Consider the following 24,676-nt stretch of genomic DNA (forward strand, 5'->3'; position numbering starts at 1 on the left):
GAGGCAGCTAAAGGGCTCGAGTGAAGGCAGTTCTGAGCCATGCCGGGATGTGGCAGAGCGCACTAACTCTCTTTCTCACTTCCCTGTAGACCTAACCCGGGAGGTTCCACCTGTCTCTCTGGGCGTCACTTCTGGGACCGAGCCAATGGAGACAGACCTTGCCAGCTCCGGCCCCTGATGTCACATCCGGGACTAAACCAATGAACAATGAACACGTGCCCGACCCTTATGACCTCACTTCCTGTCTCCCCCTTTAAAAGCCTTCCCTTTTCCCTTCTGTGTCAGTCTTGTTTTGGACTCTGTTGTAAGCACTTCAGTGCTGGTATTAGAAAGAAAACAAAGTTGCAGCCAGGATACCAAATTACATGGGTGGCTGCCCCAAACCTTTTTCTGTCTTTGACTCGTTTTGTGACAGTGGCGTGCGGCAGGATGGAGAAGTCCCAGAAGAGAGGGGACAGGACCTGCAAAACACCCAGGTGGGAGGCGTGCGGGCCGAGTATTCAGGCGGGGAGGGTGCCCGTGGTTGGCGAGACCGGTGCGGGCTCCGCTCCCAGCACGCAGAACTAGGCCGTCTAGAGGCCAGGGAGTGTGCGGTGGGGCTCACCGTGGGCTGCCCTGGAGGGAGACAAGAGGGACTCAGTATGCTCTCTTGGGGGAGAGTGCCTGCCCCCCAGTGAAACCACAGCCCCTTTTACCACCTTGGGGTGCCCCAGACTGGCAGGTGAGTAAAATAACGAAGTGGAGGTTGGACACTGAGAGGCCGACCAGTAAACAAGCCTGGTCCTTATGGGCAAAAGTATGGCAGTGGCTACGGCCCTTGGAAAACAAGCCCCACCAGGTCATTGAGCAGGTAGCGTGCTATCTGCTCCTGAAAGCACTTCCCAGGGCTTCACCCAGCCGGTCTGGGGCGTGCAGTTTAAGAACATGTCTGAGCTCATAGAGCTTCTGGAAACACAGAGGGCGGCCACACACTCTGGGAGAGCGGAACCGTCCTTCTGCCAAACTCAGCCCAAGACCTAGCCCCTCCCTGTATAACCCGGAGCTTGCATCGGCGTCAGGCGCGCTGCTGGTGCGCATAAACGCTTGGAGGCGAGGAGGAATGCAGGTGGAGGGAGGAGGGCTTGGTGTGCTCTGACAAACCCGTTGGCGGTCCCGCATACAGGCGTGGTGATCGTTAGCGGGTTTAAAACTTCGCTCTGCTCGATTCCGGCAGCAACATTTCCATTGTTGCCCGCCGTTTTGTGCTACGCGACAATGGCTAAAATTCAAGACCAGTATAACCTGTGTCCGGGGAAACCAGCTGGTACAGCACCGCCGCTTGTGTCATTAGCTACGGAGGATCAGTCCAGAAAGTAACCGTGGCAATCCTTCCTGATCCTCCGCACCCGGTGATACTAGGGGGACTGGTCTGACATTAAAGCGGCCGAGACACATACCACTCCGGGGTTAAGTTGGGCCTCGTTATGGGCGGAGATGAACCGTCTCAAGCTGCCTCCACGCCGTGTAATCAGCCGGCAGAGAGGTGAAGCAGCCGTCCTGGCTGGCGTGGCAACTCCGGGCGTCGCAGGCTGACCGTCATCCACCAGCGCCGGCGGGGCGGGAGAAACCCGCCCATTGAGGTGGCGCTGACCCTCTCTCCGTGTTGCGGTTTCAATTTAAAAGGCGCCGGCTTCTTTCAAAAGGGAGCAATGGAATGACGACTCCCTGAAGTTTGTAAAAAATGCAGTGGTCCTTGTCAATGGCCAACGCACTAGTCAGTCGATGCCACAGGGCCCCTACTTTGTGTTAGATAATGACCTCCTTTACCGTGTAGCAATGCATGACGGGCAGGAGGCGAGGCTGCTGCTAGTGCAGCGTACCTTCGGCGGCAGGTCTGCGAGCTAGCACACGCCCACCTCCTAGGTGGCCACCTGGGCACCGAAAAACTCTGGAGCGGATCAAGCTCGGTTTTACTGGCCAGGAATTAATGAGGAGGTTAGTCGCTTTGCGCTTCCTGCCCGGAGTGTCAACTGCGACAGATTCCTAGGAGGGACCGTGCTCCTCTTGTTCCTATTCCCTTGATTGGCGTTCCCTTCCACAGAATGGGGTCGACCTGGTGGGACCTCTAGAGCCCTCAGCCGAGGACACAAGTACATTTTAGTCCTCGTGGATTATGCTACACGATACCCCGAAGCTGTTCCGTTGCGCTCAGCTACCTCTAAAGCCATCGCACGGAATTACTAGGGGTATTCGCGCGCGTGGGGATCCCCAAAGAAGTCTTGACAGACCAGGGGACCCCCTTCACCTCGGAGACGTTCAAGGAGACTGCCAGATTACTGAAAATAAAGCATTTAAAAACCTCGGTGTATCATCCTCAAACCGACGGATTAGTAGAGAGGTTTAATCAGACTCTCAAGCAAATGCTACGTAAGGTGGTCAGCGAGGATGGAAGGAACTGGGATCAGCTCCTCCCCCTCGTCCTTTTTGCCTATCGGGAAGTCCCACAAGCCTCCACGGGGTTCTCCCCCTTTGAACTACTGTATGGGCGACAACCTCGGGGCATATTGGATATTTTGAAAGAAGGCTGGGAAGAAGAGGCTCTTCCCACCACTAACATACTGGAGTATATCGCGCAGATTCTGCGATAGATTTGGAAAGATTCGGCCTGTCCTTAAAAGTCACATGGAGGAGGCTCAAGCAGCACAGGTTAGCTACTACAACCGCTGCGCGTCTCTTGGGGAGTTCCACCCGGGAGATCGGGTCATGGTCCTAGTGCCTACCTCCCACTCTAAGTTGCTTGCCCACTGGCAGGGCCCCTCTGAGAGTTAAGGAGAGGAAGGGACTGGTGACTATTTGGTGAGTCAACCCAATGCGTCGGCCAAAGGAGCGGTATATCATGTGAACCTGCTGAAACCGTGGAAGGACAGGGACCCTGATCCCTCCTCCGGCCAGCCCGCTCACTCTTGGCTCACACACACGACCTTAACTTTGGCGCAGACTTGAGACCCAGGCAGCGGCAGGAGCTGGAAACAGTTATCCGGACCGTTGAGAGGTAGTCAGTGAACACCCGGAAGGACCTCTCTGATTGAGCACAACATTGTGACAGAGCCCGGGGTTGTTGTCCGAGAACGCCCGTACCGTCTTCCCGAGGCAAAAAAGGCTGAAGTGGAACTGGAGATCAAGCGCATGCTGGAACTAGGTGTAATTGAGGAGAGTTATAGTCCCTGGTCCAGCCCCATTGTGCTCGTCGGTAAGCCTGACGGAGTTGGAGGTTCTGCAATGACTTCCGTCGGCAACCAAGTCTCCCAATTTGATGCCTATCCAATGCCACGTGGGCGACCTCCTCGAGAGGCTTGGACAGGCTCAAACCTGACCACACTTGACATGACAAAGGGTACTGGCAGGTTCCTTTAACGGACTCCGAAGGAAAAACGCGTTTAGTACCCCTAGCGGACACTGGCAGTATCGTGTCCTTCCATTTGGGTTACGGGGCTCCAGCAACCTTTCAGCGTCTGGTGGACAAAGTGCTTGACCTCATAACTCATACAGTGCTGCCTACCTAGATGACGTGGTCATCTATTCCAGCACATGGAAGGAACACCTACAGCATGTCCAAGCGGTATTACGGACACTTGGTGAGGCGGGCTCCGGATTAATCCCAAGAAATGTTTCTTTGGATTAAGCGAACCAAGCGGCAGGTCCAAGCCTTTCTCGGGTTAGCCGGGTACTACCGCCGGTTTGTACCCGGTTTTGAGGAGCGCGCCTTGACTGATTTAACAAAGAAGAGGCCCGAACATTGTGGTATGGACTGCAAAACAGGCGCTGCATTTGGTGACTTGAAGAAGGCCCTACGTCCGCACCTATTTTGATGGCACCTAACTTTTCTTTGCCTTTCATCCTCCAGGCGGACGCTTGGACACAGGCCTGGGAGCCGTGCTGAGCCAAAGTGTCGATGGTGTGAACACCCGTCATGTTCCTGAGCGGAAACTGTTGGACGGGAGACCAGGTATCTGGGCGGTGGAGAGGGAGCTCTGGCGATTAAATGGGCGATCACTCAGCTGAGGTACTACCTGTTGGGCCGTGAGTTCACCCTTGTCACGGACCATGCACCTCTACAGTGGATGGCCCTGCACAAGGAGTGAATCCAGCGGGTCACCCGGTGGTTTCTTGACCTGCAGCCGTACAAGTTTTTCGCTCGTTCATCGTCGGGTGCTCTCCATGCCAACGCCGATGCTCTCTCGGGTTTCGACCTCTCGGTTAAGGTCGCCCGACCCGGGTCTGGGCTGAGGGGCCTTGTCACACCGCAGCGCATGGGAGGCAGCTAAAGGGCTCGAGTGAAGGCAGTTCTGAGCCATGCCGGGATGTGGCAGAGCGCACTAACTCTCTTTCTCACTTCCCTGTAGACCTAACCCGGGAGGTTCCACCTGTCTCTCTGGGCGTCACTTCTGGGACCGAGCCAATGGAGACAGACCTTGCCAGCTCGGCCCCCTGATGTCACATCCGGGACTAAACCAATGAACAATGAACACGTGCCCGACCCTTATGACCTCACTTCCTGTCTCCCCTTTAAAAGCCTTCCCTTTTCCCTTCTGTGTCAGTCTTGTTTTGGACTCTGTTGTAAGCACTTCAGTGCTGGTATTAGAAAGAAAACAAAGTTGCAGCCAGGATACCAAATTACATGGGTGGCTGCCCCAAACCTTTTTCTGTCTTTGACTCGTTTTGTGACAATATATATATATATATATATATATATATATATATATATATATAGATATATATATAGATATATATATAGATATATATATATATATATATATATATATACTAATAAAAGGCAAAGCCCTCACTGACTGACTGACTGACTGACTAAAGAAAACACATTGAATGAGGAAGTGTGTCCAAACTTTTGGCCTGTACTGTGTATATATATATATATATATATATATATATATATATATATATATCTCATTACAAGGTGTGATCAAAAATTACAGTGAACTTTTTTAAAAAGGAATGTTTACTGCAGGTTTACAACTACTAGTCACCCTCAATAGTAGGGTACAGCACGTAAAGTAAGGCATTCTTGGCTGTTAAATGGCATATACTCAAGGATGCTGATCCTTTGTATGTTTAAATGTATTCTTGGAGACCAAAAGTAATATTTAGGTCTGAGATATCATTAAAACATTGTATGTTGTTTGTGCCGATAATAAGTAAGTTTCTTGAATAGCTGAGAGAGTGACAGGCTGTTATTCATAAGGCACTTGTGTGGCTTAAAGTGCTAGACGTTAATCAGCTGTGTGTGTGTTATTCATGTGGTACTGTTGAGTTTCTGTGTGTACAGTATGTGTATAGCTATGTATGTGTGTGTGTTGTGTTAATCTTAAGGTGCGACAGAAGACCAACCTGGTAACAAACCTGATCAGTACACTTACCTTTGAAGAAAATGGGTAAAGTTTAAGTTGAGGGAAATATCCCAATCACACACAGAGGTTATTCTATCACAGCTTAATTCTCATATAATCTTTAGTTATAGCACTATGCAAGAATTTGCTTTGCATTTGCATAACTTCCCTCAGCCCTCAAACTGTTCCTTAATATGCATACTGACTAAAAACCACTTATGCTACACAACCATATGAAACTGTTGCTAAATATACAATTAAATATAATGTTAGCCTTTCCTTATTAGCTCTACGTTCTTGTTTACATATTTTATTCACTTTTTTTTCACTTCTAAACTGCCTATTATCTAAATAATCCTACATTTCCATGTTAACACACCACACAAATTCAAGTACTAGGAGTCTCATCTCTGCATGATATAAAAAGCACTACCAACTTCTTTATATTTTGTAATTCACAAAGAATTTGGATGTTTTCTTGTATGTACTGCAAAATGGTTCCTTACTCAAAGCTTCTGGTTATGGCACATAGTTGTCAAAAAGAGGGCAGCTATTAATCTACTGTCACTACAGCAGCTGCATTTGGTTTTATACTATTTTAAATTAGTCGATCTGTGCCTTTTCTATGAAATCACTTCTTGTCAAATGAATAAAGGCTGCTAGTAACACAAAAGTTGTTGTCCAAAGACACTAACTCGGATTATCATTGAAAGCGTTTTGTGCAGGAACAAAATTTGTTGCACAGTATCGGGACTAAGTGGATTCCTCTGTTTATGTACAATTTCATATACATTTGAACATATGCATTCTCAGGGGACAGAAGAGACAGGAGTGCATCAAAACTGCAGTGCAAGCTGTGGATGGACAGTCTCCTGCATAGACCGGAATCTCAGTAGCTCCTCCGAACGCTGGGGGTCACTGAGGTATCATTTCTAAACTCCAGAACGCTCATTTCCGTGGTTGTTCCACCACTAATCATTCAGTCTTGATTGGCAAAGCAAACGTCCTTCATCGTCAAAAAGAGACCACAACCGGTGCTGAGATTTGTGCTTCTTTTGAATCAGACACCAAAGCAGTCCCATAGTTGTGACCCAAACAAAGCCTCAGGCTTCATTGACTTCACGTGTTTATTGCTGGCCTATGGCAAGCTTCAATACTGTGCTTCATTTTTTTTTTTTTTTGTAACACTGCTTCAATATCAAAACTAACATCACTAGTATTTGTTTTAATATTTTGTTAAAAAAATAAAAAGATATTGATCATTACCAAGGAAATATTTTATGTGTAAGTGTAGCACGTGTGTTCTTTTCAAATGAAACATGCCAATTTCTTATTGCACAGCCCATTTTAGTTCATTGACAGCTCGAGCTTTAGTCCGCAGTAAACAGTGATTAAGAGCCCCTGAATTAACGGAGGCACTAAAAGAAAAAGAGGATAGAAATGCAGTCACGTTACAAACTATGTCTGAAATCGCTTACAGAGATAAAGCCTCACAAACAACAGGATTTAGTATTAGAAAGGAAGATTGTAAGCTTGGCCAGGTCTACAGGGAAGGCTAATGTTATGGTAATAAGGAGCAGGAGACGCCCAACAGCCAGCGCAGAGGCAACAGGCTAACATTACCAATAATGGAGATGATGGTGAAGCCCTGCCACCATCTGATAATCGGCAAAAGAAACCTTACAGCGTTTCTGTAGGCTCTGCATTATGGGCACACTCTTAAAAATAAAAGGTTCTTTAAGAGCACTTTGTTTTTCTTCACTAGGTTGTGTGGTTCCTCATAGAGCCATTGCTTGACAGAGCACCATTTCATTCTGGGAAGGGTTCTTTGCATATGAAATTGCTTCTCTGTGCCATGAAAAACTCCCTTACATGTAGAAAAAACTAGAAGTCTTTCATGTTTGGTAGGACACTAACAGATTAAGGAACCATTCCTGTGGTATTCTATGCAGTGAGAGCCTTTTTAAAATCATGAGCTGTTGGCATTTCACAAATCTGTTACCATCTATTTGTGGTTATTTTCTATATAGATCAGGTTACGGATCCGTACCAATCACCTCTATGGACCTTTATTTGGAATTTAAGAAAATGCATAAGTGTCACATGTGCCTATGTTTTGGAAAATTGTTCATCCTTTAATAACTCCTGATTAATTGTTTTGTTTGCTGTACTGCATATTTCATTTAATTTGCACGTGCGCACACCCGGAGACAAGAGATGCTGATGCCCAGGGGCCTGATGCATAACATCATGCATAGAATTCACACTATAACATAGCGTATGGACAAAAGCGGAAATGTGCTTACACACAAAAAAATCCAGATGCATAAATCTGTGCGAACGCCCACTTCCACACTCTTCCGCTACATAAATCCCAGTCAGCGTGAAAAGTAACGCTCGTGCACGCGCCTGCTGCCCCACCCCAACTCCTCCCAGAATTACGCCTCTTTGAATATGCAAATCAATATAAATAGCCCTGAAGCTCAGCCTTCTGTGAAAAGACAATGGGAAAAGCAAGAGGGAAAATAGAAGAATTTCAGCGAATACCAAGTGGAGGCCAAGGAAAAACGTACTATTTGTTGGTTCAGACAGTGGTATAAACAACAAAAGGAAGTTGATCGAGTGACAAAGCATGCAAAAAACTCGAAAGCTCAAGTTCACAAAGTCGCAAAGTGCCCAAAATAAAAAAGAAGTGGTCAGATATCAAAGTCACCATGAAAAGGCGAGTCGTAGCCCACCGTCTGAGTGTCGTATGAAAGCTTATTAGAGTACAGAGAAAAAAAAAGGCACATAGTGGTAAAAAAGCATGAAATATCAACTTTAATCTCGAAATTTCCACTTTAATCACGTACTTTATTTTGTCATTAAAGTAGGACATCATAAACTTCATCTTAAAATCTAATTTACTAGTTTCTCAAATCCCACCGTAACTAAAGTAGTACGTTAAATGCTTTGTTTTGTATTTGATCTTTAATGTGCTCTGTGTGTGAATCACTACGTGCTTCCGGGCTTTCTCTTCCTCCGACAGGACACAAAATCCATTACATTCGTAATATTACAGCTCTCTGAATAATTAAAATACTGTATGTAAATGTGATATTATTTTCATTATGATAGGAGTTAAAGCATGTTATTAAACATGGGAACACGGTGGCGCAGTGATTGTTCATGTCTCACACAAGATGCTTGCTGCGCCGTGCACATCCTTCGATGAAATACTTTATTGTAGTAGTACTGTCTCTTTCAAACGTACTAACCTCCAATTCCTGTCATTACTTTTCTTTCTCCAAATACCCAATCGCCATACAATCAGCTCTGTAACAGACGTTAAACCATCTGTAAGCTTAGAATGCCGATTCTTCAAAACTTTTAAGGAACATTGAAATATCTTCGTAGTACGTGTTTAGAAGAATACAGTGCGTGGCAGGAACAATCCATGAACGAAGCGCGCTGGCACAGCGTCCTCACATGTTTAATTATTAACAATATAGATTATTTAAATGAAGTTAAATTTTTATCTGTATAATATAATAAACACATTTTGCTGCATTTCATCTTAAAAATGATATCATCATCATATGTAACTACGCACTTTATAAAGTGGCTCAGGTTGTGCAATATTATAACTGTAGTGCAAGTTTACAGTGAGGTAATTGTACTGATAAGTACAAACAGTTCTACAAGGAGTACTTGATGGACTGATTGAGTGCATTTAGAGTTCTTGGGATGAAACTGTTTCTGAACCGCGAGGTCAGTACAGGAAAGGCTCTGAAGCGTTTGCTGTATGAGAGCAGTTCAATAGACAGCATGACTGGGGCAGCATATGCTTGATGCTGTATACCGATAATTCCCTTTCCGATCAGCTGCTGTACAGCTGTGATTCACACTCAGATACAATGATATAAATACTCCGAGTGGTGCAGTGAGAGTAATATGGAAAAAGATGATCCGCTGTGGCAACCCCTGACAGGAGCAGCTGAAAGAAGAAGAAGGTTAAGTGAGAGTACCAATGCTAAAGCAGTTATGGTATTTGGAATAGTTTGACCATTCTGTGGACCGTTATATTGTTACAGGTTAATTATAATCAGATGCATTAAACTAATAAACAATATGTGGTTAATTTCAGTGTATTTATAAAGCCACGTCAGAGGTGAAGATCTAAAAAAGAATGGGTGAGTACACAGGAACAGCACTGCTTTGACGCTGGGTGCCGCCAGTCTGCAAAACCGAGCGCAGAATTTGCGTACGCCAGGGTATGAGCTATCATGGAAATGTGCGTGGCTTTACACCAAGTTTAGGTTTTGTACATCGCGATTTGAACGAGGAAACGTTCTTACGCAACATTTTTGTGCGTACACACCATTTATACATGAGGCCCCGGGAGAATCTTAATTAGGTGTTGTGCCGAATCTCTCACGCCTACCTTAAATTGTCTTGATTTGTAGCTGCAGTCAAGACATTTCTACGGCACAATCTACAAGATAGTACAGGTGCCGGTCATAAAATTAGAATATCATGACAAAGTTGATTTATTTCAGTAATTCCATTCAAAAAGTGAAACTTGTATATTAGATTCATTCATTACACACAGACTGATGTATTTCAAATGTTTATTTCTTTTAATTTTGATGATTATAACTGACAACTAATGAAAGTCCAAAATTCAGTATCTCGGAAAATTAGAATATCAATTAAGACAAATGCAAAAAAAGGATTTTTAGAAATGCTGGCCAACTGAAAGGTATGAACATGAAAAGTATGAGCATGTACAGCACTCAATATTTAGTTGGGGCTCCCTTGGCCTGGATTACTGCAGCAACGCGGCGTGGCATGGAGTCGATCAGTCGGTGGCACTGCTCAGGTGTTATGAGAGCCCATGTTGCTCTGATAGTGGCCTTCAGCTCTTCTGAATTGTTGGGTCTGGCGTATTGCACCTTCCTCTTCACAATACCCCATAGATTTTCTATGGGGTTAAGTTCAGGAGAGTTTGCTGGCCAATCAAGAACAGGGATACCATGGTCCTTAAACCAGGTACTGGTAGCTTTGGCACTGTGTGCAGGTGCCAGGTCCTGTTGGAAAATGAAATCTGCATCTCCATAAAGTTCGTCAGCAGCAGGAAGCATGAAGTGCTCTAAAACTTCCTGGTAGACGGCTGCGTTGACCTTGGACCTCAGAAAACACAATGGACTAACACCAGCAGATGACATGACACACCAAACCATCACTGACTGTGGAAACTTTACACTGGACCTCAAGCAACGTGGATTCTGTGCCTCTCCTCTCTTCCTCCAGACTCTGGGACCTTGATTTCCAAAGGAAATGCAAAATCTACTTTCATCAGAGAACATAACTTTGGACCACTCAGCAGCAGTTTTGTCTTTAGCCCAGACAAGACGCTTCTGACGCTGTCTCTTGTTCAAGAATGGCTTGACACAAGGTATGCGACAGCTGAAACCCATGTCTTGCATACGTCTGTGTGTGGTGGTTCTTGAAGCACTGACTCCAGCTGCAGTCCACTCTTTGTGAATCTCCCCCACAGTTTTCAATGGGTTTTGTTTCACAATCCTCTCCAGGGTCCGGTTATCCCTATTGCTTGTACACTTTTTTCTACCACATCTTGTCCTTCCCTTCGCCTCTCTATTAATGTGCTTGGACACAGAGCTCTGTGAACAGCCAGCCTCTTTAGCAATGACCTTTTGTGTCTTGCTCTCCTTGTGCAAGGTGTCAATAGTCGTCTTTTGGACAACTGTCAAGTCAGCAGTCTTCCCCATGATTGTGTAGCCTACAGAACTCGACTGAGAGACCATTTAAAGGCTTTTGCAGGTGTTTTGAGTTAATTAGCTGATTAGAGTGTGGCACCAGGTGTCTTCAATATTGAACCTTTTCACAATATTCTAATTTTCCGAGATACTGAATTTGGGACTTTCATTAGTTATAATTATAAAAATTAAAAGAAATAAACATTTGAAATACATCAGTCTGTGTGTAATGAATGAATCTAATATACAAGTTTCACTTTTTGAATGGAATTACTGACATACATAAACTTTGTCATGATATTTAAATTTTATGACCGGCACCTGTATGTGACGGCAGATGAATTGTTAAGTGATTTTGTCCTTTTAGTCGTGAGGGATTATTTCGGAAAGGGTGGTATCAACATCCAAAAGTCCTGTTGCAACTACAGTCGAATAATATTGCCAGATGCTGAATGCAAAAGCACGCAAACTATAAATAAGTGTTATATTATGATTGCTGCAGTGCGTACATACGCACCGATAAAATGAAACGCACGCTGGCTGCAAGGGGATTCACTCGAGCAAAGCCAGGTGGTCAGCTGACTGACACGAACGCGCTGCTCGCCTCTGATTCGAGTCACGTGCAGTAACTGAGTGGAGCGAATGAAAACTCACATGTCCACAAAACGCAGCCCCCAAACCCCGAGGACTTACCTCCTGTTTGTTGCTCAGCGATGGGACTCTAAACTCGTTCGCACTCCTGCCTCACTCCACACCAGCCTTTCTTCTGAGAACGGTCTCCTCTCCTGCAGATCCGAGACCTGTAGCGGTCGCTTTGTATGACGTCACGACCTACGTTACCATACGCTTTACCAAAAGTAGCTGAATAGGAGATTAAAAGGGGCATGAGCGCGCAGATCCTTGTGCAGATCGGGCAGCCTGAAACCCAACAGAATAAAAGTCCCCGACTGCCACTTCAACATCAAGGCTGACGGCAGGTCCATGAAAACAGCGCGTTTTAATCGACAGTTCCCGTTAGCATTTAAGGTTAAGTTGGGAATGCGTAAACCACTGAACTAATAAAACTTACCCACTCATTGACAAACTCCATTACCTATTTCAGTGACATGTGGCAGGAAACATATTTTAAAGGTTTTTAATTGACTTTAAATACCTGTAAGGCTGTAAACTTTTGAAAAGGCAGAAAAAAACGTTTATCCTGTTTTAATTTAAGCCCTGATGGAAATGTTTTTAAAATACATGTAGTTAGTAAAGATGTCATCACAGAGTTGTTTTACTGTATTAATTCATTTAATTAGTATATCCAGACGATCCAGGTAAATAAGAACAGTAGCACTCACAGCTGTCAGGGCCTCTTCGCTTTTATTTTGTTTACTCGGTCTTGTACAAAATGGAGCACTGTCGTTGACACCGCAATTCCGGGTTTTTTTTGTTTTTTTTTGCGCACCTCCGAAAAAACTGCTCATTCCAAAAGAAAAACATCCCCCAGAGGTGTGCCCGCCCCTTACAATTAGAAACCTCCCCTTCCAGGCCTTCCATTCCATCAGACAAGGTTAGAAAGCACTTCCTACACGTTACAATATTTTTAAGGCATCTTTCCAATTGAGAAAGGCAATGTTTTATGAACATATAACTTTTAGTACAGTTTTAAAAAATAAATATATAAGAAAGCAAAAAATTGAATTTGATCACGGCAGAATATTTATTTTATTATTTACTTTACATGTATTTGTTTAATAGTCATTTTCCTTTAAAATTGTACTAAATGAACACTATATCTAATGAAACTTTTACTTACCTGCTAAACAAACAAGCACAAATACACATGCATACACAATTTATCCCAATAATTGGACAGTCTTCTTCTTCTTCTTTCAGCTGCTCCCGTTAGGGGTTGCCACAGTGGATCATCTTCTTCCATATCTTTCTGTCATCTGCATCTTCTGTCACACCCATCACCTGCATGTCCTCTCTCACCACATCCGTAAACCTTTGCTTAGGCCTTCCTCTTTTCCTCCTCCCTGGCAGCTCTATCCTTACCATCCTTCTCCCAATATACCCAGCATCTCTCCTCTGCACATGTCCAAACCAACGCAATCTCGCCTCTCTGACTTTGTCTCCCAACTGTCCAACTTGAGCTGACCCTCTAATGTACTCATTTCTAATCCCGTCCATCCTCGTCACACGCAATGCAAATCTTAATATCTTTAACTCTGCCTCCTCCAGCTCTGTCTCCAGCTTTCTGGTCAGTGCCACCGACTCCAACCCATATAACATAGCTGGTCTCACTACAGTGCTGTAGACCTTCCCTTTCACTCCTGCTGATACCCATCTGTCACAAATCACTCCTGACACTCTTCTCCACCCATTCCACCCTGCCTGCACTCTCTTTTTCACTTCTCTTCCACAATCCCCATTACTCTGTACTGTTGATCCCAAGTATTTAAATTCATCCACCTTCGCCAACTCAACTCCCTGCATCCTCACCATTCCACTGACCTCCCTCTCATTTACACACATGTATTCTGTTTTGGTGTTCCTACTGACCTTCATTCCTCTCTAGAGCATATCTCCACCTCTCCAGGGTCTCCTCAACCTGCTTCCTACTATCGCTACAGATCACAATGTCATCAGCAAACATCACAGTCCACTGGGACTCCTGTCTAATCTTGTCTGTCAGCCTGTCAATCACCATTGCAAATAAAAAAGGGCTCAGCGCCGATCCCTGATGTAATCCCACCTCCACATTGAATGCATCCGTCACTCCTACCGCAGACATCACCACTGTCACTCTTCCCTCATACATATCCTATAAAACTCTTATTTAATTCTCTGCCACTCCCGACTTCTGCATACAATACCACAACTCCTCTCGAGGCACCCTGTCATATGCTTTCTCCAGGTCCACAAAGACGCAATGCAACTCCTTCTGGCCTTCTCTAAACTCCAGAGAAGAGCGACTAGGCTGATTCCAGGTCTACAGGGGTTGAATTATGAGGAAAGATTAAAAGAGCTGAGCCTTTACAGTTTAAGCAAAAGAAGATTAAGAGGTGAAGTGATTGAAGTGTTTAAAATTATGAAGGGAATTAGTACAGTGGATCGAGACTTGTATTTTAAAATGAGCTCATCAAGAACACGGGGACACAGTTGGAAACTTGTTAAGGGTAAATTTCGCACAAACATTAGGAAGTTTTTCTTTACACAAAGAACGATAGACACTTGGAATAAGCTACCAAGTAGTGTGGTAGACAGTAAGACGTTAGGGACTTTCAAAACTCGACTTGATGTTTTTTTGGAGGAAGCAAGTGGATAGGACTGGCGAGCTTTGTTGGGCTGAATGGCCTGTTCTCGTCTAGATTGTTCTAATTCTAATTCTAATTCTCCATCAACATCTTTAGAGCAAACATTGCATCTGTGGTGCTCTTTCTTGGCATGAAACCATACTACTGCTCACTTATCATCACCTCACTTCTTAACCTAGCTTCCACTACTCTTTCCCATAACTTCATGCTGTGGCTCATCAATTCTTTCCCCCTGTAGTTACTACAGTCCTGCACATCCCCCTTATTCTTAAATATCAGCACCAGTACACTTCTTAGCCACTCCTCAGGCATCCTCTCACTTTCCAAGATTCCACTTAACAATCTGGTTAAAATCTCCACTGCCATCTCTCCTAAACACCTCCATACTTCCATAGGTATGTCATCTGGACCAACAGCCTTTCCATTTTTCATCCTCTTCATAGCTGTCCTTACTTCCACTTTGCTAACCCGTTGCACTTCCTGATTCACTATCTCCACATCATCCAACCTCTTGTCTCTCTCCTTCTCCTCATTCATCAGCTTCTCAAAGTACTCTTTCCATCTGCTCAACACACTCTCCTTGCTTGTTAGTACATTTCCATCTGTATCCCTTAATACCCTAACCTGCTGCACATCTTTCCCAGCTCGGTCCCTCTGTCTAGCCACTTGGTACAGGTCCTTTTCTCCCTCCTTAGTGTCCAATCTCTCATACAACTCATCATACACCTTTTCCTTAGCCTTCGCCACCTCTCTCTTCACCTTGCGCCTTCTCTCCTTGTACTCTTGTCTACTTTCTGCATCTCTCTGACTATCCCACTTCTTCTTTGCCATCCTTTTCCTCTGTATACTCTTTTGTATTTCCTCATTCCACCACCAGGTTTCCCTTTTCTCCTTTCTCTTTCACACCAAGCACACTTCTTGCTGTCACCCTTACTACATCTGCTGTAGTTTCCCAGCTGTCTGGTAACTTTTCACTGCCACCTAGTGCCTGTCTCACCTCCTCCCTAAACTCAACCTTGTAGTCTTCCTTTTTCAACATCCACCATTTGATCCTTGGCTCTGCTCTCACTCTCTTCCTCTTCTTGATCTCCAACGTCATCCTACAGACCACCATCCTATGCTGCCACCACTTTAAAGTCTTCAGTCTCCTTCAGATCAACTTTTCTGCATAGGATGTAATCTACTTGTGTGCATCTTCCTCCACTCTTGTACGTAACCCTATGTTCCTCCCTCTTCTTAAAATACGTATTCACCACAGCCATGTCCATCCTTTTGGAAAAATCCTCTATCCTCTGACCTTGTTCACTCCTCTCCTTGACAACATACCTACCCATCACCTACTCATCTCCACTGTTCCCTTCAACAACATGCCAGCTCAAATCACCACTTTCTGTCCCTTGGGTACACTGTTCATCACTTCATCCAACTCAATTCAAAAATCTTCTTTCTCACCCATTGCACACCCAACTTGCGGAGCACATGCACTAACAACATTCATCATCACACCTCCAGTTTCCAGCTTCATAATCATTACTCTGTCTGAAACTCTTTTCACCTCCGAAGCACTCTTGACATATTGTTCCTTCAGAATAACCCCGACTCTATTTCTCCTCCTATCCACACCATGATAGAACAATTTGAATCCACCTCCGATCCACCTGGCCTTACTCCCCTTCCATTTAGTCTCTTGCATGCACAATATTTCAACCTTCCTTCTCTCCATCATATCTGCTAACTCTCTCCCCTTACCAGGCATACTCCCAACATTCAAAGTTCCTACCCTCAGTTCCACTCTCTTTACTTTCCTCCTCTCCTCCTGTCTCCGGACAAGTCTCAACCCAGCCCCCCCCACCCCCTTCTCCGGCCAACAGTAGCCCAATTTTTGCCAGCACCTTGTTGGCTAACAGTACTGGTGGCGGTCGTTGTTAACCCAGGGCTCGACTGATCTGGTATGGAACTTTGTATTCTTGTCCGCATATTGATTTGGCAAAATTTTAAACCGGATGCCCTTCCTGACATCTGTACAGTGTGATGTGGAAAGGATTTGTGTGTAAAACATTAAATAGAGAAGTCAAATCTAATATATAAAGCTCAGGGTGTGTCAGTTTGTTTTTTGTACAATTCCATACCTTTGCTCCAGCCTAACATATTTGCACACATATCCCACTTTGTCAAAAAGAGACCACAGCCTAATTGGAACTCAGAATTTGAAAAAGTCCAGCTGCAGACATTCACAGCTCTGACATTCAGTAGCTCCGCTGGGCAGCCAATTGGACTGCAGATTTTTGTCACATGGTTTACTCGACTTGAGTCAGATAACTACCCCATGAAAGCACATCTTAAACCATAGTGTAACCACTGATGTATAATATGAAGCGACAACCCTGTCAATGGAGTGGCGCTCTGGAGGTTCACAAGTAGATTCTATTGGCAACATTTTGAATGTGTTGGTACCTTTTTTTCCCCTTTTACTACAATGAGTTTTGAGGACACTGCCACTTGGCTGACAGCGAGTGAAACACCACAACAGATGAGTGAATTCAGACTAGCATACAAAAGGACCAGAGTTTAAAATAACTTACCAGAGCACTGCCAGGTGCTGCTGGCTGTTCTTAAAGTTTCTTTATTTAATATTTATATATGTTTTCAGTCCACAGGAACGGCGGTACTGTCAGTCTTTGCTATCAACACAATCCCAAACATGTCTGACATCACCACTGGCATAAGGGCCTGCACAGGCACTCTTCTCATTTGACTATTTTAAAAGTTAAGAATTGTATCAACATGAGACGAGGGTGGCCTCTACTCTAGGGACCCTTTTAAGGATATAAGCAAATAAATAAATAAATAAATAAATAGGTAGAGAAGTAAGTAACAAAATACATAAATATACACAAACAGTATAATAATAAAGCAACAAAATTAAATAGGAAGAAAATTTCTGACTTCGCTCTCCCAGTCCCAGTGAGGCATTTTCCAGATGTACTGCTCTTGGATTTACAGAGCCACCGTAGCATGTAGCGTTTCTTGGATACTTCTGTTTGTAGCTCTGGTGCAGGCCAGGATTTATTTAGAGTACACTTTATATAAAATTACTTATAATTTAGAGGCTTGAATGGTGTTTTAATGAAGCAATGTGCAAACCTCAGGATAAGGAACTTATTTTTCTTATTGAAATGTGATATGAGATTTGTTCATGCTTATTTATTTTTTGTGTGTTGAGTTCTATTGTTCTTTTGTTACATTTGTTATTTTGATGAATAGAATTTATTAACTTGTGATTAATAAAGTTGATTTCAAAACCCAAACATTTTTTCTCTTTCATTCTTTCTAACCAAAATGCTGTAAAAAGATATTTTAACACACTTTATATGAAGGAAAGAAATAACAGTCATTACACGGCATGTAACAACAGGATTAGAAATGAGGACATTAGAGGGTCAGCTCAAGCTGGACGGTTGGGAGACAAAGTCAGAGAGGGGAGATTGTGTTGGTTTGGTCATGTGCAGAGGAGAGATGCTGAGTATATTGGGAGAAGGATGCTAAGGATAGAGCTGCCAGGGAAGAGGAAAAGAGGAAGGCCTAAGAGAAGGTTTATGGATGTGGTGAGAGAGGACATGAAGGTGATGGGTGTGACAGAGCAAGATGACGAGGACAGAAAGATATGGAAGAAGATGATCTGCTGTGGCGACCCTTAACGGGAGCAGCCAAAAGAAGAAAAAGAAGACTGTAATGAGAAAATCTGGTGTATGTTAACATTATTTTTTATAAAATTAACGTAAGTTTATACAGTCCACACATACCGGTAACAGTGTTTGACGTAACCGGCCTCGCATGGGCTTGGTCAGCCCTAGGCCTCACACACCCCTAAGGCCTCCTCTGGGCTGCACTACAGTAGGTTTTGGAAAAGAAAATAAAAATCAGAAATATCTAAAACCCGACTTCATACTGTTTTAGGTTAGTAGCACACTTTTGACATGATGTCACCCATTAGGAAATAATTTTAAAAGATACTTAATGGGAGGGAGAGAAAAGGGTCTTGGTTCAAAGGTGTTACGACTACATGTGCATCAACAACTTGCACATCCTTTCCATTAATAAGTTCTCATGTTAATAATTTAAATTTAACTAAAGTGCTAACGATTTCTTTAAAAACCACAATGTTTGTCATACCTGAAGTCTGCCAGTTTCACTGCTTAGGCACAAGCAGCAGTTAGCAATCTGTCACAGACAGGAAAAAATGAAAGCATTTTCTGAAATAAAACAATGCTAAAACCTTATGTTCTTACTGTTGCCCCCAGTTCTTCACTTAGTCCCAATGTAAAAAAAATTCAGCCTTTTCAAGGTAACATTATTCATCTGTAAAATGATCCATTCATGAAGCTCCTGAGCATGTAGCTTTACAAAAACAAAGCACATACATCCATTTTCAGATCACTTTGTGGGCATAGCAGTTTTTGGAAACCACATTTTAATCAGGTGTACATGTATACCAAAGACAGGGGCTTTGGCTCCATGTCTCCCTTCTCGCACGGATGTTATCTAACTTCAGCTGGGCCTGACTTTCCCTCACAAATGGACCCACAGCTGAGAAAGTTAATAATCATAAGTTCATAAAATGGCCTATATGATATTTTGCAGTCTGTACCCCCACCCAGTACTAACCTGATGGCAAACTGGTGGGTGTTGCACTGGGGTTGCTGTCAGGCGCCTCACTTGTATGTTCTGATAGAGTTACTGCTACAAGCAACTCACCTTCAAAACACACACACAAATAGATAGATAGATAGATAGATAGATAGATAGATAGATAGATAGATAGATAGATAGATAGATAGATAGATAGATAGATAGATAGGAAGGACACTATATAATAGATAGATAGATAGATAGATAGATAGATAGATAGATAGATAGATAGATAGATAGATAGATAGATAGATAGATAGATAGATAGATAGATAGATAGATAAAAGCACAAAAACCTGGACCAGAAACAAAATCCTCCTCCCTCTCCCCAAATCAGAAAGTAAAAGAACTTAAATGTCCCTGCTGTTAGTTGCGCATGTACAGAAAAGGGAGCCTTGTTTTGGCCCAGTCCTTTTTGGACCCTGTTAATGAGGACTTTATTCCTCTGTTCATTTTCATGATGTTTAATGGAACTTATGACCAAAATCTGTATTGCTGATGAACATCACATTAAAAAAGTAACTGTTCCGTTCCATTTTGGAAAAGAATTGTTCTGCAACTTGGCTATTTAAGTGGCCAACAAGCTGTGGTACCAGGTTAATTCTGCCGAGCAGATTCTGTTCATCTTTTGTGTTGGCTTCATGCAAAGTCTCATTATAGGACATAATGCTCAGCAGACACGCTGACTGGATGACCATCCACATCTGGTTTTCTGTTTCTTGCAGCCAAGGGAGTCTGATGAACAGTTTCTTTTCCTTTGCCCATTTTTTTTTTTGTTGTTGTTGTTTTCTGATGACTCCACAAGTCTTCCCTCATGAGGACTGAAGGGCAGCTTCTGGTTCCTAGACATTACCATGTGTTTCTAAACCTTTAACAAAATCAAATACTATAATATTGGACATGTACTTCCAAGATAAAAGCAGATCTGTATAATATGTTGGGGTTTCCGCTCACAGACAGAACTTCACACTGAAGATGACACCCTATGGGCACATTACTACTCACCCAACCACTAATACACATCAAACATACATACATTGATGCAAAAATTGTGAACACAAGATAAAAGCATTTAAACTGTGTTAAGTATACATTTGAGAAGCAAAGTATCTTTAAAACGTAGGAGAGGGCTGATTTGCAGTTTGCGGTACTTGTGTACTAAATGGACGGCTAGTCCCCTTTTCTATTATCGCGACACAAATCGGATTTTCGTTTTAAACATTAGGCACCCAAAGGGGACATTAACATTAGGGACCTATAGGCAACTATGCTCCACCCCGACTAACTTTAAGGTTAGTATTTGTGATTGGGGTAGGTCAGTCTAATAATTTAACTCCAAAAATTAAGCAACTGGGGGGCCTTCCCCTCAGAGCCCAACACTAGAATGGGTAGGAACTAGAACACAGGAACTGATCCAGCCATTGCAGAAACATTACTTTAATGTACACAAGGTTTAAAATAACTGTACAGGTGGGTTTATGTAGGTGTGGTTCTAACAAGGCAAACAACAAAAAATAGAACATTTAGTACATATTGTATATTAGCGCAATACTAATTGTAATGTTGTCTCACTATGCAATACACAAAATGTCCAGTAGATGGCACTGTAGCAGTACGTTATCAACATAAGGTACTTGAAAATGCAAATTCAATGCTACAACATAACAGGTTTACCTGCATATTAGCGCATAACGTCTTTTAAATATTCGATGCAATATCCTACTAATCACTACTCGCACGTTGTATTTAAACAGAGTATAACTGTTTCAATTTTACTGCATGCATTTACTGCTATAAAAAAACAATAATATGATTATTAGTTCAGAACAGTTTTCTCTCTAGCGTTTAACCTTTCACTTGTGAACTTGTACATAAGAACTTACATGAACTTATATTTGGTAAACAAACGCACAAACTAAAAGCTTTCTTTAGCGTCTCCAGAAGCTCCGGCTTTCAAGCTACACGCCTCTCAAACTTGCATGCTTAATAGTGAACAGACACTATTTGGAGTTTCACACATATTGTTTGTTATAGAATTAAAGTATTACAGTTTCCTCATGTATAATACATATATATATATATATATATATATATATATATATATATATATATATATATATATATATATATATATATATACACACACACCTATATATACACATATATATATATAGGTATATACGTATATATGTCTATCTAGTAAGGTTTCTAAACTCTTGTGGGGCTCCCCCCAGCAGGACGACATGCCGAAGAGCATCTGTTTTTTGTCTTGGTAAAGTCCTCTATTACTCTGCTGTCCCCTTTTATTTTTTATTTTATTAATGTGTCGCCTTTGTCCGAATGTCTCAAATCTCCCAGACTTACCACTGTTTATACGGTATTGTACCATATAACTTCTCCCCACCTTCCCTTCTACATTTATAACCTCAGGCAATTAGGTGTAGTAAATGACAAGCAGAAGTTAAGGTACAATTTCAATAATGTATTATTGATAATATACATAAAAAATAATAAGCAAAGTACACGTGAATATTGGCAACCATACAACCTGATAAATGCTGATGTGTAGTTTCAGGTGGCACACTGACTTGTAGTTACTTTAAATGTCTCTAGTTCATTTGTGGTCCTTTCTTCACAACAATACAATACAATACAGTACAGTTTATTTTTGTATAGCCCAAAATCACACAAGGAGTGCCGCAATGGGCTTTAACAGACCCTGCCTCTTGACAGCCCCCCAGCCTTGACTCTCTGAGAAGACAAGGAAAAACTCCCAAAAAACCTTGCAGGGAAAAATGGAAGAAACCTCGTGAAAGGCAGTTCAAAGAGAGACCCCTTTCCAGGTAGGTTGGGCGTGCAGTGGGTGTCAAAAGTAGGGGTCAATACAATACAATATACACAGAACAGAACAATTCCTTAAGACAGCATAATAATAAAATTTTAGAAGTACGGTTTAACAGTAGATGATATGACATAATTAGGTTTGGATATTTTTAGAGTCCTGGAGACCTCATCCATCTAGCTGCCTCCCCATTTGGCCATGCCACGGCTGAAACGTTGCTCCAGATGATGAAAGGACCCTCTTTCCCATGATTCCTGTGATCCTCTATCAGGGATGACTTTACCATAGGCAGGCAAACAACTTGTCAGGTGGGCCGTGGCACCAATGGCCACATTTGGGTACCGAGAAAGAAACAGAATAGGTGAGGGTTAGTATACAAATATAACTATCATGTTACTTATGTTTGAGTGCTAATGACTAACAACAGAGATGCAGTATGTACAGTTAATCAGCAGCTCTAGTCAGGATATGCTAAACTGAAGTAGTGAGTCTTCAGCCGGGATTTAAAGGCTGAGACTGAAGGGGCATCTCTTATGGAAGCAGGAAGACCATTCCACAGTTTAGGGGCCCTGTAACTAAAAGCTCGACCTCCCACTGTTATTTTATTAATCCTTGGAATCCTAAGCAGACCGGCATCTTGAGATCTTAATGTGCTCAGGTTTGTAAGTCATGATAAGTTCAGACAAGTAAGCGGACCTTGGCCATTTAATGCTTTATATGTTAAAAGGAGGATTTTGAAATCTGCCCTAAACTTAACTGGGAGCCAGTGTAAAGATTTAAGAACTGGGTTATGTGTTCATATTTTCTTGTTCTTGTAATAATTCTTGCAGCGCATTTTGGATTAACTGGAGGCTGTATAGAGAACAGTTTGAACAGCCAGTGAACACCGCATTGCAGTAGTCAATCCTACTAGAGATAAATGCATGAATTAATTTCTCACAATCCTGTTTATTTAGAAAGCGCCTTAATTTCCTAACATTTTTAAGATGGAAAAACATGTTTTGGACACTTTGTAATATGCTTTAAATGACATGCTAGAGTCAAAGATAACTCCTAGATTGGGCTGATTCAGTAAAATTAATTGGGATTCCAACTGAGTTAAATGACGACAAAATATTGCTGTGATCAGCGTCATTCCCTCCAACAATTAACATCTCTGTTTTATCTGTATTTAAAGACAAGTAGTTCTCATTCATCCATTCCTTTAATTCACTAACACAACTAATTAAAGACAACATCGGAGAAACTTCATTTGATTTAAATGAAAGGTATAACTGGGTGTCATCTGCATACAGTGAAAATTAACATTATGTTTCCTAATGAGAGATCCCAGTGGAAGCATGTAAAGTGAAAACAGTAAAGGTCCCAGTACTGAGCCCTGCGGACACCATATTGAACTTCTGTGTATAATGATGGAGTACTGTCAGCACATTTCTGTACATACTGGAATCGATTTGATAAATAAGAACTGAACCAAGCGAGCACGGGCCTGTAAGCCCAACATCGTTTTCTAGCCTGTGCAGTAAAATAGAATGGTCAATGGTGTCAAATGCTGCACTTAAGTCCAACAACATAATTACAGTGGAATTTCCTTCATCAGAGGATATCAGAATGTCATTTACAACCCGTGTTAGTGCCGTTTCTGTACTATGACCAGTCGAAAGCCAGACTGGAATTTCTCAAATAAATTGTAATGCGTAAGGTGTGACTGAAGCTGACTGGCGACTACTTTTCTAGTATTTTAGAGAGAAATGGTAAATTTGAAATAGGCCTATAGTTATTTAGTATGTGTGGGTCTAGGTCTGACTTTTTAAGTAAAGGTTTAATGACTGACACTTTTAGTGCATCAGGTACTGTGCCATGCAGTAATGAACTATTGATAATGGTTAGAATAGGCTGCAAGAACATCCATTGCACTTTTACTAGTTTTGTTGGCACTGGATCTAGGGAACAAGTAGTGGGCTTCATTTTAGTAATTAAAGTTAAGACTTCCTGGTGAGTTACAGGATTAAAATTATTAAAGTGCTGAATGCAATGTGGCAGGGTCTGCTAAGCTAGTATTTGGTTTGTACTGTGATGCTGAGATCTGGGATCTTATATTTTTAATTTTCTCATTGAAGAAGTTCATAAAGTCTGTACTGCTAATATCTGTTGGTATTTTGCACTGTTGATCTGAATTCCCATTTGTTAATTTAGCCACTGCTCTAAAAGTACCCTAGGATTTTTATTATTGCTATCTATTAATGTAGAATAGTATTCTGAGCGAGCTTTAAAGAGGGCTTTTTATATTTATTAACACTCTCTGTCCATGCAATTTGAAAGACATGTAGCTTTGTTGTTCTCCATCTGCTCCAGTTTTCGACACTCTAATTTAAGAGCTCAGTATTTTCATTAAACCAGGGAGAGTTTCTATGTGCTTTGATCACTTTTGTTTTAGGGGAGCCACTGTGTCCAGAGCATCTCTCAAGGTCACATTATAATGTGATATTAGCTGATCTAAATTGTTTTCCACGTTTACATTTGATGTTAACTGATCTAAATGGTTTTCCACAATTACACTCGACTTACTCAAGGTATCTATAAATTTTGAAGCAGAATTACAATCTAGATGTCGCACTGTCTTTGTTTTAATCTGTGAGTGCTGGCATGGGCAGAACTAAATCAAATGTAATTAAGAAGTGATCGGAAATAACTACATTT

At 42.4% G+C, this 24,676-nt stretch overlaps 1 protein-coding gene across 2 annotated transcripts in view; it reads right to left on the minus strand.

Annotated features, from left to right (window-relative positions):
- The window catches only part of LOC120534456 (gastrula zinc finger protein XlCGF8.2DB-like), a 45,257-nt gene extending 33,003 nt beyond the window's left edge, over positions 1-12,254 (minus strand). For both annotated transcript variants that reach the window (XM_039762040.1, XM_039762041.1), the window contains exon 1: positions 11,837-12,254. The gene's annotated coding sequence lies outside the window, so the exon portion shown is untranslated. The remainder of the gene's footprint in view (positions 1-11,836) is intronic.
- Between the last annotated feature and the right edge of the window lie 12,422 nt (positions 12,255-24,676).

Source organism: Polypterus senegalus, chromosome 8 (assembly GCF_016835505.1).
Source record: "Polypterus senegalus isolate Bchr_013 chromosome 8, ASM1683550v1, whole genome shotgun sequence".
Taxonomy (NCBI): domain Eukaryota; kingdom Metazoa; phylum Chordata; class Cladistia; order Polypteriformes; family Polypteridae; genus Polypterus; species Polypterus senegalus.